We start from the raw sequence: 15,216 nt of genomic DNA on the forward strand, positions 1-15,216 counted from the left end.
CCTAACCTAATATCCTGTCATTTCTCCCATCGATTACATGTATGAGTTTAAATCGAAATAAACAAGTATTTCTTCAACCAGTGTTTTTAGTTCTCGTGCAAATTCCTTCCACAAATGGTGGTGAGTGTTCGGACAAGCAATCGCATCGACAGCCACACATTCAGACCGACCGACGAACATTCCTACAATTGGTGACCCCGACGTGATCAAAGTGCCTACTATTAGTGACCCCGACGTGATCGAAGTGCCTAACAGTCAAGCCAGCTCAACATAAGCCACTCGACAGGTGCTTGACACGTGCATGGAAGAGTAGCATGAGGAATGGAACCCATCAACATCACATGGCTAACGTTATCCCACGAGACTAGCCTGATGGACAAAACCACAGAAGCCTATCATGCATAATATCAACACATGAACACCCTTGCTTCACGAAACGGGACATGTAAGGTACCATACGTATAGGTACCATCAAACAAATAAAAACGCCCTAAGACCAATGACGTCCTGCTACAAATTCGATGGCAACTGATCCGGTAAAATTCGTAGCTCAGGATGGGATCCCCATTTCATAAGCAGTCCCTAGGCGATTCATTGCGTAATTGCGGGTGCACTCCGGAACCTGCACCACATAGAGGTACGTTCCACGGCAGCTCCCCTAGGAGGGATGTGATATAGCGACCGCTACGACCCTTTGGGCCACCATGCATTCACCTACAGCAAGTTCAAAGGTTGGCGACGCCGGTGGATTGGTACCATGCGGTTCCCGGCAATAAAAGACCACCACGACGATGTCTCACTCTCTTTTTTTTTTTACTCCCTTGTAACAGTACCACTTCCACAGCGCTACCGTATTGCCTCTATCTAACCTAATATCCTGTCCATTCACCCGTCGACCACATGTATCAATTATAAGTTAAAATAAACAAGTTTGACTCAACAAGTGTTTTTAGTTCTCGTGCATGTTCCTTCCAAAAATAGTAGTGAGTGTTCGGACAACCAATCGTATCGACAGCCATTCATTCCGACCGACCGACCTGAAAATATAAATTATTAAATATTAATTATTAATTAAATATTAAATTATTATTAATTAAAATATAAATTATTCAAAATATTAGTTATAATTATTATAGGTTATAAACCGGCAAGTATTATTTTAACTCTTTATTTTGATAAATTTTAAATCGTTCCGTAATATATCATATTACTTTGTTTCAATATGCCGAAAAGAATAAATATTCAGGGTCAAAAATTCATTGCGGCTTTAATAGGTTATTTCGAAAATGAACGAGATAACGGAGGCCCCCTTTTGCCAGAAAATTCCGTTAAAGAGGTAATTATTGATTGAGGTAATTACCGACCTGAGGAACATTCCTACATGTTACATACTTTAGCGCCGCCCTATTGATAATTATTCAAGGTAAAATGTTTAAATTTACAAAAATATATATAAGATTTTATTTCATACTAACAGATGGCACTATAAAATCGATATCGCCGGTCTTATCAGTATAGAGACACCTACTATTTCAAAACAGATCAATTAGGAAGTGTCATTTCTGGAGATTGTCGAAAGGTGGCGCTTGAAATGTTGCTAACCAAATTAAGTAAAACTAGGACCCAATTTGAATGAGTGGGACCATGACGTAATACATGTTTTGTTTTGCAAAACCTAATGAATTCCGTATGAATTTAAGTATTCCTACGTTTTAAGACTTTATTTTACTTTGAATAAAACTGCATTATTACAAGTTAAAGATTCTATAAAGTTCGTTTCACTAATAATTCAAAAATATATTCATTGGTACACCTTATTTCTTAACAATTTTTTAATTGTCCTTTAAAATTAAAAGAAGGTGGGTATATCATATAGCAATCGTATAATACAATAATAGGCTACCCTTTCAGTTAAATTAAAAAACATTTATTTCGTTAATTTGAAATTCACATTTTGAATGAAATTGTGAATTTTTAGACAATTTTGTTTCAAAGAATTTGCAATTTGAACATTTTTGGATCAGAGTTTTCCTTCCAAATTTCGGTGTTGTGTTTCGTGTCCAAAAGTGATGGTGAATAATTAGTTATAATGTATGTCATGTAGTTTTGTCATATCAAATTCAGAATCAGTCATGTAAAATAGATTGAGCTGATGAGCTCAATTGACGTTCTCTACATCAAACCGCTATATTTATTATTATTTTGAATATTTACCATTTTCTTTAAGACGAAAATCATTCATCTAAAACACAAAAACAAAATTTAATAGAAATGTGTTTTCGTAATATTCGCTTTCCGTTACATAAAGCTAATAATAGTTACTAATTACTATACTAAGAAGCGTATTAGTAATTAGAAAATCTATTTTTTCTTCGGTAGTATAATAAATAAAACATAAACTATTAAATATTAATTATTAATTAAATATAAAATTATTATTAATTAAAGTATAAATTATTCAAAGTATTAGTTATAATTATTATGGGTTATAAACCGGCAAATATTATTTTAACCCTTTATTTTGATAAATTTTAAATCGTTCCGTAATATAACATATTACTTTGTTTGAAAATGGCGAAAACAATAAATATTCAGGGTCAAAAATTCATTGCGGCTTTAATAGGTTATTTCGAAAATGAACGATATAACGGAGGCCCCCTTTTGCCAGTAAATTCCGTTAAAGAGGTAATTATTGATGATATTATATAATAATATAAGTCCCTACAATTTTATTGAAAATGTTTTTTAGGGGGTTGCTGCCGTGCTAAATATTACTGTCGGTAATGAGAATAACATCGCTTACAAAATGAAGAATAATACGTTAGATTCATGTAAGAAAATCCGTCTACATACAATGTGGGTGACGAATCTTGACCAACTTGATATTGGCTCTATTCGAGACCAAATATATGAAATGTATAAGAAATCAAATTATTTTAGAAAAAATTGTCTCTCTGGAAAGTATACATAAAATAATTAGGGACATGTAGCTTTTTGAAGGATTAAGACATCCTTTCATACACTCTTACAGGGCATAGGGTTTAAATAGTGTAAAGATAAACATCGGAGAGGTTTAATGGAACTTCCAGACATTACCCTAAAAAGAATTCAATTAAAGACATAAAATAATATAAGAAACTTGAATATTTTAAAATGATTCATTGTGGCACTCTTGGCAAGACAGTAAAAAAATAGTAAAGACAATAAAAATTGATGGAAAAAGGTAATAGTTACACTAGCATTCAATTGGGTTTTGTTGGTCATTATATTTATTAATAGTTAATTGCAGATATATTGCTGGTCGAGAAGGATATTCCATCAAAAACTGTTTGGATATGTGGAAGGAAGCATTGTCAACCATAATACCTTAGGTTTGGATAAACTCGATAAGATATACAAACGAAGTAATTGATAAATGGTGGACTCTTGAAGATGTTTTGGACAGATTAGACATTAACAGTTTAGTGATTGAATTGGACAGTGAGTGGTGAACTAAAAGTGACTGAAGAAAAATTTCAGGATATGTGATAATGCTGTGCAATGCTGGAAATTCCTGAGACAGAGTGATGAGAGTGGAAACAACTAAAGGTGTGCACATAATTAATTGAGTATAACTGGTATCGTAAAGCGTGAAAGATTTGTGGGCACAGATAATTGTTCAAAATTAAACATGAGCATTAGGTTTGAACATATGAGGAGAGAATAAATACTAAGTGTTTTGTAGATATGGTAAATGCATTAAACATAATTCAGTGATTAATTTTATCAAGAATGGTGTACACAGATAGTAGTAGAAGAAATAAAGATACAGTGATACCAAGATGACTTGCCAAGTAAACACACCATGAAAGGAAGCAAGAACTGGAAGTAAAAAGGAAATATGCTCTCGAATGAAAGTAAAATACGTTTCTCAGATATACAATTGTTAATTAGGTAGATTAGGCCTCCAGGGGGATAACTCTATATTAAAATGCATCTAGAAGCTCTACCTTATAGGTGATGTGGAAGAGTTCAATGTAAACAAAACAAATCTAGCCCAAAAACTATTATACCTGTGTTCTTAATTGCAGTGTTAAGTCATTTGATAATATATGTATTATATTTACTATAATGCAAAAATAAATTATATTTGATATAATTTTTGTTCAATTATTTTATTTAGATTAGAATTTTCCTGTATGTCAAAGCCAAACTGAACTAAAACTCAGAGTTGATGCGGCAACATCGTAATGTTTCGACGTCACAAATATCCACGACGCATTACCAAAAAAACTTTTAATAGATTATATATTCATATTCAAACATTCTCAACGCACTGAAAAATATTTTGTTCACACTTGGACGAAATGACACATAATAAAATGTGAAGACTTGCTAACATGAAGTTAGTTACAAATGTATTGTTAATTAATATTGTAGATATTATGTCAACTTTCTTTATTGACTTTTTCGATTTTCTAAGCCTCTGGAAGTTTGTTCAAGCCCTTTGAATGTTAAAGTTCTTTCATTGAAATTTCAAAGAATAGTAATCTTGAAATATTCCGGATTAGCGATAGAAAGAATATAGAAATTATTATTTTATTTAAAAAGATGGGTGCTGAAAGGTAATTAATTGAGCATAGGGTAAGTTAGTTAGAGTTGATAAATATTGATCGAGAAAATACGATACAAATATTTAGGGGTCATTAATCCATTTTTCTTTACAATGAAAATAATTATATAAACTCTATAAATAATTTTACATCATTCAGAATGAAGCCGTTCTTTTGAACATAATAGAATACAACAATTATCTCCTTCCTTCGCTCTCAAAGAGACTTCGATAATCCGTAATTTCCTTTATAAAAAATTAATAAGAGAAGGAATTCGTGAATCTTCACCTGTAAACACGAAAAGAAAAACCGTCGGAGCATACATTGGACTGAAGTAATAATTACTATTTGCAGTCGACTACTTTATTGACTATCAACCAGGTCGACTGTTTTGCGACTGTCCATTGTTTCGACTGTGTTCAGTCGATAATTCCTATTGCTAATTAAAAGGCTTTCTCTATAGACACGTCTTAAGTAAATAACAACAAAACACTAAACTTTAATAAAGAAAAGCTAGTTCCGAAATATAAAAGACATCCCTCGTAAAAATGAGAAGCAGATGATTTCAATTAGGATGTTTCGAAAGCTACTTTACATGCATCTGCAATGTCCCATTCATAATATTCGGATTTTTATGTTCACTATTCATCCCAAAACATTAGGAGACTTTCTTAAAAAATCACCACAAATCTTTTATTGATTCTTAATATACTTAATAATATCCCTATAGGCATAGTTTGAGTAAAGATATGGAAAAAAGCATTGAACTTTAAGATAGAGAATTCAGTCTCGAAATATAAAAGACATCCCTCATAAAAATAAAAAGCATTTCAGTTGGGAAAAATCAACAGTTACTTTAAAAGCATCCGCAATGTCTTATCAATATTATTCGGTTTTTCGTGTTCACTATTCTTCGAAAAACATTAAGAGACTTTTTTAAAAAATACGACAAATCTGTTCTATTTGTCTCGAGCTCGCATTTTTTATTAGACGAAAATCGATGGCCGAATTTAACCCTCCGCCGCTAAAATGCCAATTTAATTAGTCTACTCACATTACCAGGACTCGGATCTCTTGTTGATCTTTTTACCCCGACCCCGTGAATTAATATTTGGCTCGATTTCGAAGCGTTTATTGTCTCGACGCGAACGCAAACTCAACACGCGAGATCCACACTCGACCCGCCCGGGAATTTGTTTGATTAAACATAAACGCAAAATTCAATCCGTGATCTCCGTCTTGGTATATTAAGTCCGGATTCGGAAGAACGAAAGCTGTCAGCGCTTAATTTTAATTGACTTGAAGCCGGCGGAATTAATGGGTGGTGTTGTTTTTTTCATGTTAAAGTTAAAATATTTGCGAACAATTAATTCGGCAAAATAATGAGTCTAGCGAATTTTGGCATCGGATGGAAAGTCCTCATACTAATTGATAAAGCAAAAAATTCGCCATATATTAATTTATTCAAAAATATACAATATGTACTGGGTTAAAATAATAAATCTTGAATAACACGGTACTCTTATCGGCGGTACATATATTAAAACGACAACAGAAAGAAGTTTAGCATGGCACCTTCGCAGTGTTGACACGCAAAATTGTGAAGCCTTAACATTTTAATGGAGCAGGCGTTTGATTCGATTAAGATGTCCAAAGTACCCGATATACTGGCAACATGGAATATTAGTAGAAAATGTATAGGGTCGTACGATCTCTTCTTAGTGACCGAAGGTTTAAAGTATAAAATATATTTGAACAAATATATTAAAACAAAGATTGAACCAATTTCAAAAAATAATTAAGGAACCCACTAAAAACTAAAAAAATCTACTACACGTATTTTATATTCCACTATATACACACAATTTAGCTTAATGCCTACCTAAACCTACTTATCTATTTACAATATTATTTTAGCTACTACTAGCTGATCAGTTTGAAGTCGGTACCGAACCCAAATAATACAAAAATAATAATATAATTTTGAGTCATATGCACAGTTATTTTATTAAGTATTACGATGGGTAGGTCAAGTAAAGTTGCAGCCCGTATGCGGAAAGATAAGAATAAAGAAACAATGAGTGAATATAAAGAACGATTAGACATAAACGCAAAATTCAATCCGTGATCTCTGTCTTGGTATATTAAGTTCGGATTCGGAAGAACGAAAGCTGTCAGCGCTTAATTTTAATTGATTTGAAGCCGGCGGAATTAATGGGTGGTGTTGTTTTTTTCATGTAAAGTTAAAATATTTGCGAATAATTAATTCGACAAAATCATGAGTCTAGCGAATTTTGGCATCGGATGGAGACGTTCCATCAGATCTCAGACTAATTGATAAAGAAAAAAATTCGCCATGTATTAATTTATTCAAAAATATACAATATGTACTGGGTTAAAATAATAAATCTTAAATAACACGGTACTCTCATCGGCGGTACATATATTAAAACAACAACAGAGAGGTTTAGCATGGCACCTGCACAGTGTTGACACGCAAAATTGTGAAGCCTTAACATTTTAGTGGAGAAAGCGTTTGATTCAATTAAAATGTCCAAAGTACCCGATATACTAGCAACATGGAATATTAGTAGAAAAGGTATAGGGTCGTACGATCTCTTCTTAGTGACCGAAGGTTTAAAGTATAACATAAATTTGAACAAACATATTAAAACAAAGGTTGGACCAACTTCAAAAAATAATTAAGGAACGCTAAAAACTAAAAAAATCTACTACACCTATTTTATATTCTACTATATACACACAATTTAGCTTAATAGCTATCTAAACCTACTTATCTATTTACAATATTATTTTAACTACTACCAGCTGATAAGTTTGAAATCGGTACCGGACCCAAATAATACAAAAATAATAATATAATTTTGTGTCATATGCACAGTTATTTTAAGTATTACGATGAGTAGGTCAAGTAAAGTTGCAGCCCGTATGAGGAAAGATAGAGAATCAACAAACAATGATTGAAAATAAAGAACGATTAAAGGTGATTTGACAAACGTTTTTTACTAACCTGGAACTGGATCAAAAAGTTATTGCCCCCGCCGGGAGTCAAACCCGCGATCTCCAAGTGTAAGCTGAACGCTCTAGCAACCACAGCATAGAGGCAGTTGCCTGCAATACCTCTACGGATTCATATTGTTGATTGTCGCATATCATATTGTTAGTGCTTAAAATCAAACTGTTTGGCTTTTGTACTGAACGACTTTGGTAAGCAAACCCTTACTAAACTCTCCTAAAAAACCCTTGAAGGGTGTAGCGGTCCGGTAGTTATCCGTACATCCCCATAATATTTAAACAAATATCCTCTAACTCGTAATCGTTAAGTAGTTGTTTCTTGCGGTATATCAAATCTGTAATAACATTATACAAAAATATCTGATAATTTTATATAAACAAATATGTGAAAACATTGTACATGCTTTTGAAATTTAAGGGTTTCCCCTCGATTTCCCCGGACTCCGCCATCAGATTATGATTTGTGTCTAATCGGATCTCCTCGGAAGTGTTTTCTTTCGAATAAAAATACAATTATGAAAGTCAGTGAACAATTGACGGAGAAATCGGTGAACATTCATAAAATATATATACAGTCGAACATAGAATCTCATCCTTGTTTGAAGTCCACTAAAAATTGAATGGAGCGCTTTTACACAAGTTAATAGCGTACTGAATTAGGGTTCATGAATAAATCCCACCCTTTCTCTTATAACCATAAATTCACAAGTGCAGTTAAAAAAATACTAGAACGCTACCTAAACGAATTGCTAGTTTGAACTGAGGAAAATGGACTTCGAACTTTGAACACTGAACTTTTTCCTCAAAACCTCTACTTTTACAGGAACTGCCGTCGAATCAGCATTATTAGCAAGAGAAACATGATGATCAAAAAGAATGGCTATTATTCGTAAACTACCTTGGAGGAAGAGGTATGGCTGGAATAGTGGAAATCGGCGTGCTTCGAACATTGTCGGGATATCACTGGGGAACTCATGGGACCATTCTACTCAATATATACAAGGCTATGACTATATAAACTTGACTGACAGTCAATGTTTATCCTTGGCAGCTTCCTCATTTCTAAAAGGTCGATACGACCAAATCCTCCTGAGATACATATTATTTTTTTTATGTATTTTAATAAGCGATATCCACTAGTGAAAATGCGAAGTATAAAGTAAAGAACTGTTAAACAACATAACCTTATATAAAATAACACATTTCCATATAGTGTTATTGAGTTCACAGACACCAATCATAGAACGCTCAAAATCGCTTTTTGATTTGATGAAATCTGCTGCTACCGCCTATTCAACAGTTTTAGAGACTTATGGTGATATTGCTTCCTCATATCTAAACTGTCGGACAATAAATTGCAAGACTTATTTGACAAAATCCCTCAAATACTCAAAGAAATTTGAGACAATTATCAGTCAATGAATCAACTGTCTAGAGACATTATATGCGATGGGAGAGCATATGGCTACCATACAAATTAAGTGACTAAAAGTGACATTTAGAATCCTGCCATCATCGCAATTTCATTGTTTTTTGAGACAGAAAAACGCTATCATCGATACCGAAGCAAAATATATATATGGTCAACAGTAAAACCAAATTAAACTGTTACTTCAGATGTCTATTGAAGTGAACTAAATATATTGAATAACCTATCCTTCATGACAGTGCTCACCCACATGTTGTAAGAGTTGTGAAAGATATACCTCTAGCAGCTCGAATGGAGTGCCGAATCCAACGTATACACCCGATATTAGCCCGACATTAGCGCCTTCCATTAGCATTTGTTCAAATAGACGAAGCAGGGCTTGCTTTCGAAATGATGAGAAAGTGCGAAAATGGACGATGATCAGACTTGCCATCAGACTATGCCAAACCAACATACTTCTACCTATATGTTATGGCAAAAAGGTCGGAAAAATGCTAATATATATTGACCAATTTTTCTGAGTACTATATCTAATACCTGATACAATATAAGGCCATAATGTTTTTGGTTCAATACAATTCTATCCAATTCCATTACTGAACCCAATTTCCAAAATTCCTTCCTCCTCAATCGAATCACAAAGATCGATCGGAGCTAAATCAGGAGAATCGAAAATATTGTAAAATTAAATGAAATTTTGATATAAAATGGAACGATACATTGAAGTATATATACTTGAAATATGAGATGAACGATTATCACTGAAGGTTGTCGATTTTTACAACTTATAGTGGGAAGTATCATGTTTCACACAGAGAACACCAGGATATTTATGTCTCGCCCACATTAGTAGTTTCCTACTATAAAGATACATTTAGATAAATAGGTTTCCTTAAATTCTTTAAACATTTTTAGATATTTATCAAATCAAATCAATAGTGTTATCAATGTAAACAAATTGAAGACAAAAGTCGTATTATTCTCTCATCTACCAAATCTGTTAACAGAAATAATTGTTTACGTTTTCAAATTTGGTATTATATATTTAGGAATGATATAGAAGCGTCATCAGACTTCAGCTGCTTTGTATATACAAGACTTATAAATTTAAGGTTTTTTTTTAAATTTGTATGAAACAGACTCTTTATTGTTTTTCGCTGAATTATAGATCATATTTTTAAATTATTTAAAACTTATCAGATATTATCTTACATATCTAAACTCTTTAATTCATCACTTGTCTTAATGCTTATCCGTGTTGACGTCAACAAGACGTCAAACTTGAACGTCAGTAGTCAATATTATATAAATATTAACCTCATAACTTAAATAAGAAATAACGTAATATAACTGACAATATAATTCTCCCAAAATACCATATAGATAATAGAATAACTATCAGAATATTTTCTTTATCTTTTAGTTTTCCATTAAAATTACTTTGTATCTGCTAACTTCTTCTATATATTGGCTTAGCGAAAAATTTTCTTCTCTTTTTAAGAAAATCAGAGGCATCCGAAATCGTGGAATTTGATACAATTAAAACTTATATCGAGGAAGAATTTCTAAGCCTGAAATATTTTATGTTTTAGGTCCAAATCAAGCAATCAGGAATATCAATCAGATCGATGAAAAAAAATATGGCCCTAGCCGACACGCTGTCAGCTCCAAGCCTTATAAGACAGATTATTCGTCGTTTCTGTTGTACGTAAATCAACACGTAACTGGACGGACGCGTAATTTTTAAAATTACGAAAATTATGAAAAAGCTCCAGGCCCAGATAGAATCACAGTAAACCATCTGAAAAACCTCTCCAGCAAGTATCTTTTAGAGCTTGCCAACATCATCAACTCCATCTTGAGGTTGAAGCATTTGAAGCCAATTCCAATCCATCTGACTATAGGCCCATCAGTCTGATTATATCACTTTCGAAACTTGTCGAAAAAGCGATATTACACGCTTTGAAACAGCGTCACAGACGTACACCACTTAAACCCGAACGAACAAATATGTTTTCTTGCCCAACACTCAAGTCTTCATCAAACTGCCCGCATCGCAGCAACCATTCACCAGGCACTAAGGAAAGGTCGCCAAAGGTGGAGCCCTCTTTCTAGATGCTTCTAAAGCTTTCGATCAAGTATGGAACAACGATGTAGTCTTCAAGGCGAACCAGCTAGGTCTACCGAATGACCTAATCTCCCTGAACGGTGATGCAGTCTCCTCTCGAATGTAGATCTCCGCAGTAGTCCAGCAAGCTCCAATAGCCCCTGTCCTGTTCAAACTTTATATGGCTGATTTCCCACAAACATTCCACAAAGCATTTTATGCAGATGATACAGCATTCTTTACCACCGGTTACAGTCCCGACGCCATCCGCGACAGACTTCAAGTTCAACTTAATCAGGCGATTACATGTCACAAATTGCAATGAATAAAACTCAGGTTATTCCTTTCCACCGTAAGAAGGAGTTCCGCGCTTATCGCCTCCAAATCGAAAAAGTTCCTATCCCCTGGCTCCAGAAGTTATCATACTTCGGTCTCCACTTCGACCGCAGTTTCCAATGGTCAGCCTAATTCCAACGGTCAGCACGCTATTTACAAAAGCAATGTCCAGCCTACTATCTCCACTTCTCTGCAAATGCAAACACCCAATCCCCCAGAAAGTGACTCTATATCAAATGTTAATTCGTCCAGTCTGCCTCTATGGAGCACAGGTGTGCTCTAAGAGACAACTTGTACTACTCGGAGTGTCTCAATCCAAAAGTGTCGCATTACTCAATGTCCCATGATTTATGAGCAACGTAAACACTCAACTCGAACGAAGCATCCCATTCATGAAAAGTTTCACGAATATGCTCAGTATAAGGTTCTCTCTAGGCGCCTTAAAACACGATAACAATCTGACAAAATCCCTACTCATCCACAATACCCGGTAGCTAAACCAACTAGGACAATCCCAATCGTAACTTAGCGACATCACCAAAGGACTATTTGGTTCTAGCTGGTCAATTTGAAATAAGAAAAAAAAATGCTCGAGACTCTCTTTCGTTTCATCAGTCTTTGAAGTTCGTTAAATGAAAGAACGCATTGGTTCACTTAACTTGTAATAAGTATAAACACATTAATTACTGTAATGTAATTAATGGAAGTGTTTCATTAATTCACCAGAAAGCCTAGTTGAAATCGTCAGTTGTGAGCAACCGGGGCACTCATAAATGGGCTCCAACGGCAGTCCACTATGAAAGCCATCGAAAACACGGCGAACAAAGAAAGAATTAGTTAATTAGTCCAGCTAGCTCACTTCTTATTAACACAAATACACAATACTATTAAGCATTTTCTTCTTTAATGCGTGAGTACTATAGCTATACTATAATGTAAACTTTTTAGATATATATATATATATAGAATTAAATCAAAGTACTTATTGAAGAGAATCAATTAAACGTTTCAAAATATCTCAAGATAATGCATAAAATTTAAATCAACATTCTCCATCTCACATCAAAGCCATCAGGATAAAGCCACCACACAAGCCAACCAATTTTCATCTCATTTCTCTTACTATAGAAGATTATAAGTAGCATATGTTTTCCCATCTGTTAACTATTACCCTTAAATTTCTATACCGCTTCTTCTTAGTACTTAAATACCACTACTTTTTAAATCTTATCCTGTTGAGGAATTATAAGGAGGATGAGGAGCATCTACTAGAAATTTTAAAATAAATTCCAAACGGGCTCTTCGTTCAACGTCGAGTCCTCAAAACAACTATTGAATTTGATTTCCACTTTTTAAGCCCAATTTTTAACATCCAAAGTCGTACTTTGATCCAATAACCATACGATTTGAATTTTTAATACCTAGCCTCGCAAAAAACTATTGCTGAATGAAAAAATGTTGTCCAATATTTCAACGTAAGTGATGATTAACACTGAAATACTATTCCCTGTTGACAGGAAGTAACCCTGTGGAAGAAATTAATAATGGGCAACATCAAGAATTTCAGGTATTGCTGTTTATTTATCCCAGCACTTCGTGTAATTTATGAAACTTATTATTGAATATATTTAACGTAATCAAATATTATTATGCAACAACATTCACCTCTTATCGTTATGTTATCTATCCTAACGACTATGATTCATATGCTTTCAATATTTACAATGCAAACAAGCAGCTACAGTTTAAATTGCAAGTTCATTCTATTTCTCTTGCTATCTCCTACATTCAGTGTTGGCGGTTCATTGAAAACTTACCCTTTCAACTATTTACCCCCTTTCCGATAATACGCCAAGGGTGTATTTATATTATGTCGAAATAATAAATTATTCTCCGAGCAGCAGCAATTAATTTGAAGCCTCTGCTAGCTTTAGAGATTGTAGTATATTTCTAGATATCAGGTATACTGTTTAGAAATATTGAGATGTTCTGCATTGTGTATGTGGATGCATTAATGTTTAATTTTTTAACCAATAAATGAATAATCTCTGATTATTATCTACTATAACTAATTACCATCAATAATATGTTTATTGAATGCTATAATATTAAACTTCGTATCACCTACATATATCTTACAAATGTTCGTGTTTTTTTGTCAGATCTGATAACGATATTATGGCCGACATATAGCATCCTATGCTATGCTATTTTGAAGAAACTTACTAAATTGTTTTTCTAATGAAGAAACTTTCGTAGGTCTTGAATCACAGTTCTCTTCACCATTGAATTGCAACACCTATCCATTTCTGCATGATCTGGAATTGATAGTGATTACAATTTTTTAATTGATTTTGTTAACTTATTTCTAGTACGAAACTGAATGTTACCAGAAAACTTTTATGGTATAATTATATAATAAGCATTACGCTAAACGACGTCTTTTAAAAACAACTATTACTTCTAAATTACTCCCTATATAACTTAAATAGTAAACACTTACTTTAAAATGACCTTATTATTGTGAATAAATTACCGATATTCTAATTATAATGGCTAGGTCCCTCTCGCAATATTTTTCTACGTAGGAAGAAAAATATACAACTTCTTTGGGGTTTTTAGCGGTGCACTATGGGCCCTGACGCCATCAATGATAGAATATCTAATGGCAATACACAATTATTGGTGGCGCAGTGGTAAAGGCGACAGGACGGTCCACCTACTGTTTTAGTAGCGTTTTAGTTTTTACGCGATAGTCGCGGGTTCGAAATGCTGGGGCATGGTCGTAAATTTATGTTTGTGATTATATTGTGTCCTAGGAAAGAGTGCAAAATGGGACAAGGAAAATGATCCCAGTCACGCCAGTAACCAAGCTGGGTAAGACCGGATGTCTTCTAGGATGATTTTTTTAAAGTTGGTCACTTGCCGGTCGGTAGGCTTAATGCCAAGGACTGTGGTTTGGAGTCCACGTTAAACTGTAGGTCCGGTTCAGATAAACCCATAGTTGGTAAAAGGAGACTTTAAAATTATTTAAAAAATACAAAATTATTAAAGTAATGTATAAATAAGACCAGTACTCAAACGAACCGTTCAATACAACCAAAAGAACTACGTCACGCGCAAATTTAGAGCGTTTCAGCGCCCATTTAAAGTTTCACTACTTCAATCGTCAATTTTTCTTTTCAATCGATGTTGAAGTGAAATGCAATTACCATAAAGTAGTTTTTCAAAGATTGTCATCTAATTTATTGTATAATAAGATATTTAAAATTATCGTCTATCCATAAACGAATTAAAGGAAAGAAAAAGTTCTTCCTAACTTGACCATAACCGAAAATATAAACGCCGAATCCATTACTTATTCAAATGCAATCAGCTCAAATTAATTCACCTGTCAAAATAAAACGATTTAGCCGCATTTAACGTAAAGTGTGTCTTTACCCCTCAAATTAAATCGCAAATTTATTATAAATGCCTCTTGCCGTTATAAAAGCCCCCACCTGTTTCTCCTCCGGTTCCCTTTCTGCGCCATCATCTTGAAGTTGGCCCGGTTCTTTCTTTCTGCATCTGTTCCGTCCCCTGCTTTTGGTCCGTGCCTAATACGCTTATACTATATCAGAGTTATTCCTCTACGTTAAAACCTTTCTGCGGATATCGAGCGAATATTTTCAGGTTTCAATAAATTGTCCGTCTATTGACTGTTTTTGTTTTTCGTT

The 15,216-nt window shown here is 33.8% G+C and overlaps 2 non-coding genes across 2 annotated transcripts; both read left to right on the top strand.

Annotated features, from left to right (window-relative positions):
• Nucleotides 1–6,108: 6,108 nt before the first annotated feature.
• Nucleotides 6,109–6,212, top strand: LOC143189437 (U6 spliceosomal RNA). Its single transcript, XR_013003881.1, has one exon. It is a non-coding gene; the product is annotated as a U6 spliceosomal RNA (small nuclear RNA).
• An 802-nt stretch (nt 6,213–7,014) lies between these two features.
• LOC143189434 (U6 spliceosomal RNA) lies at nt 7,015–7,116 on the top strand. The gene has a single exon (XR_013003880.1). It is a non-coding gene; the product is annotated as a U6 spliceosomal RNA (small nuclear RNA).
• Nucleotides 7,117–15,216: the final 8,100 nt, after the last annotated feature.

Source organism: Rhynchophorus ferrugineus, unplaced genomic scaffold, assembly GCF_030347505.1.
Source record: "Rhynchophorus ferrugineus isolate W39M unplaced genomic scaffold, kcgeb_rfMv2 rfM1, whole genome shotgun sequence".
NCBI lineage: Eukaryota > Metazoa > Arthropoda > Insecta > Coleoptera > Curculionidae > Rhynchophorus > Rhynchophorus ferrugineus.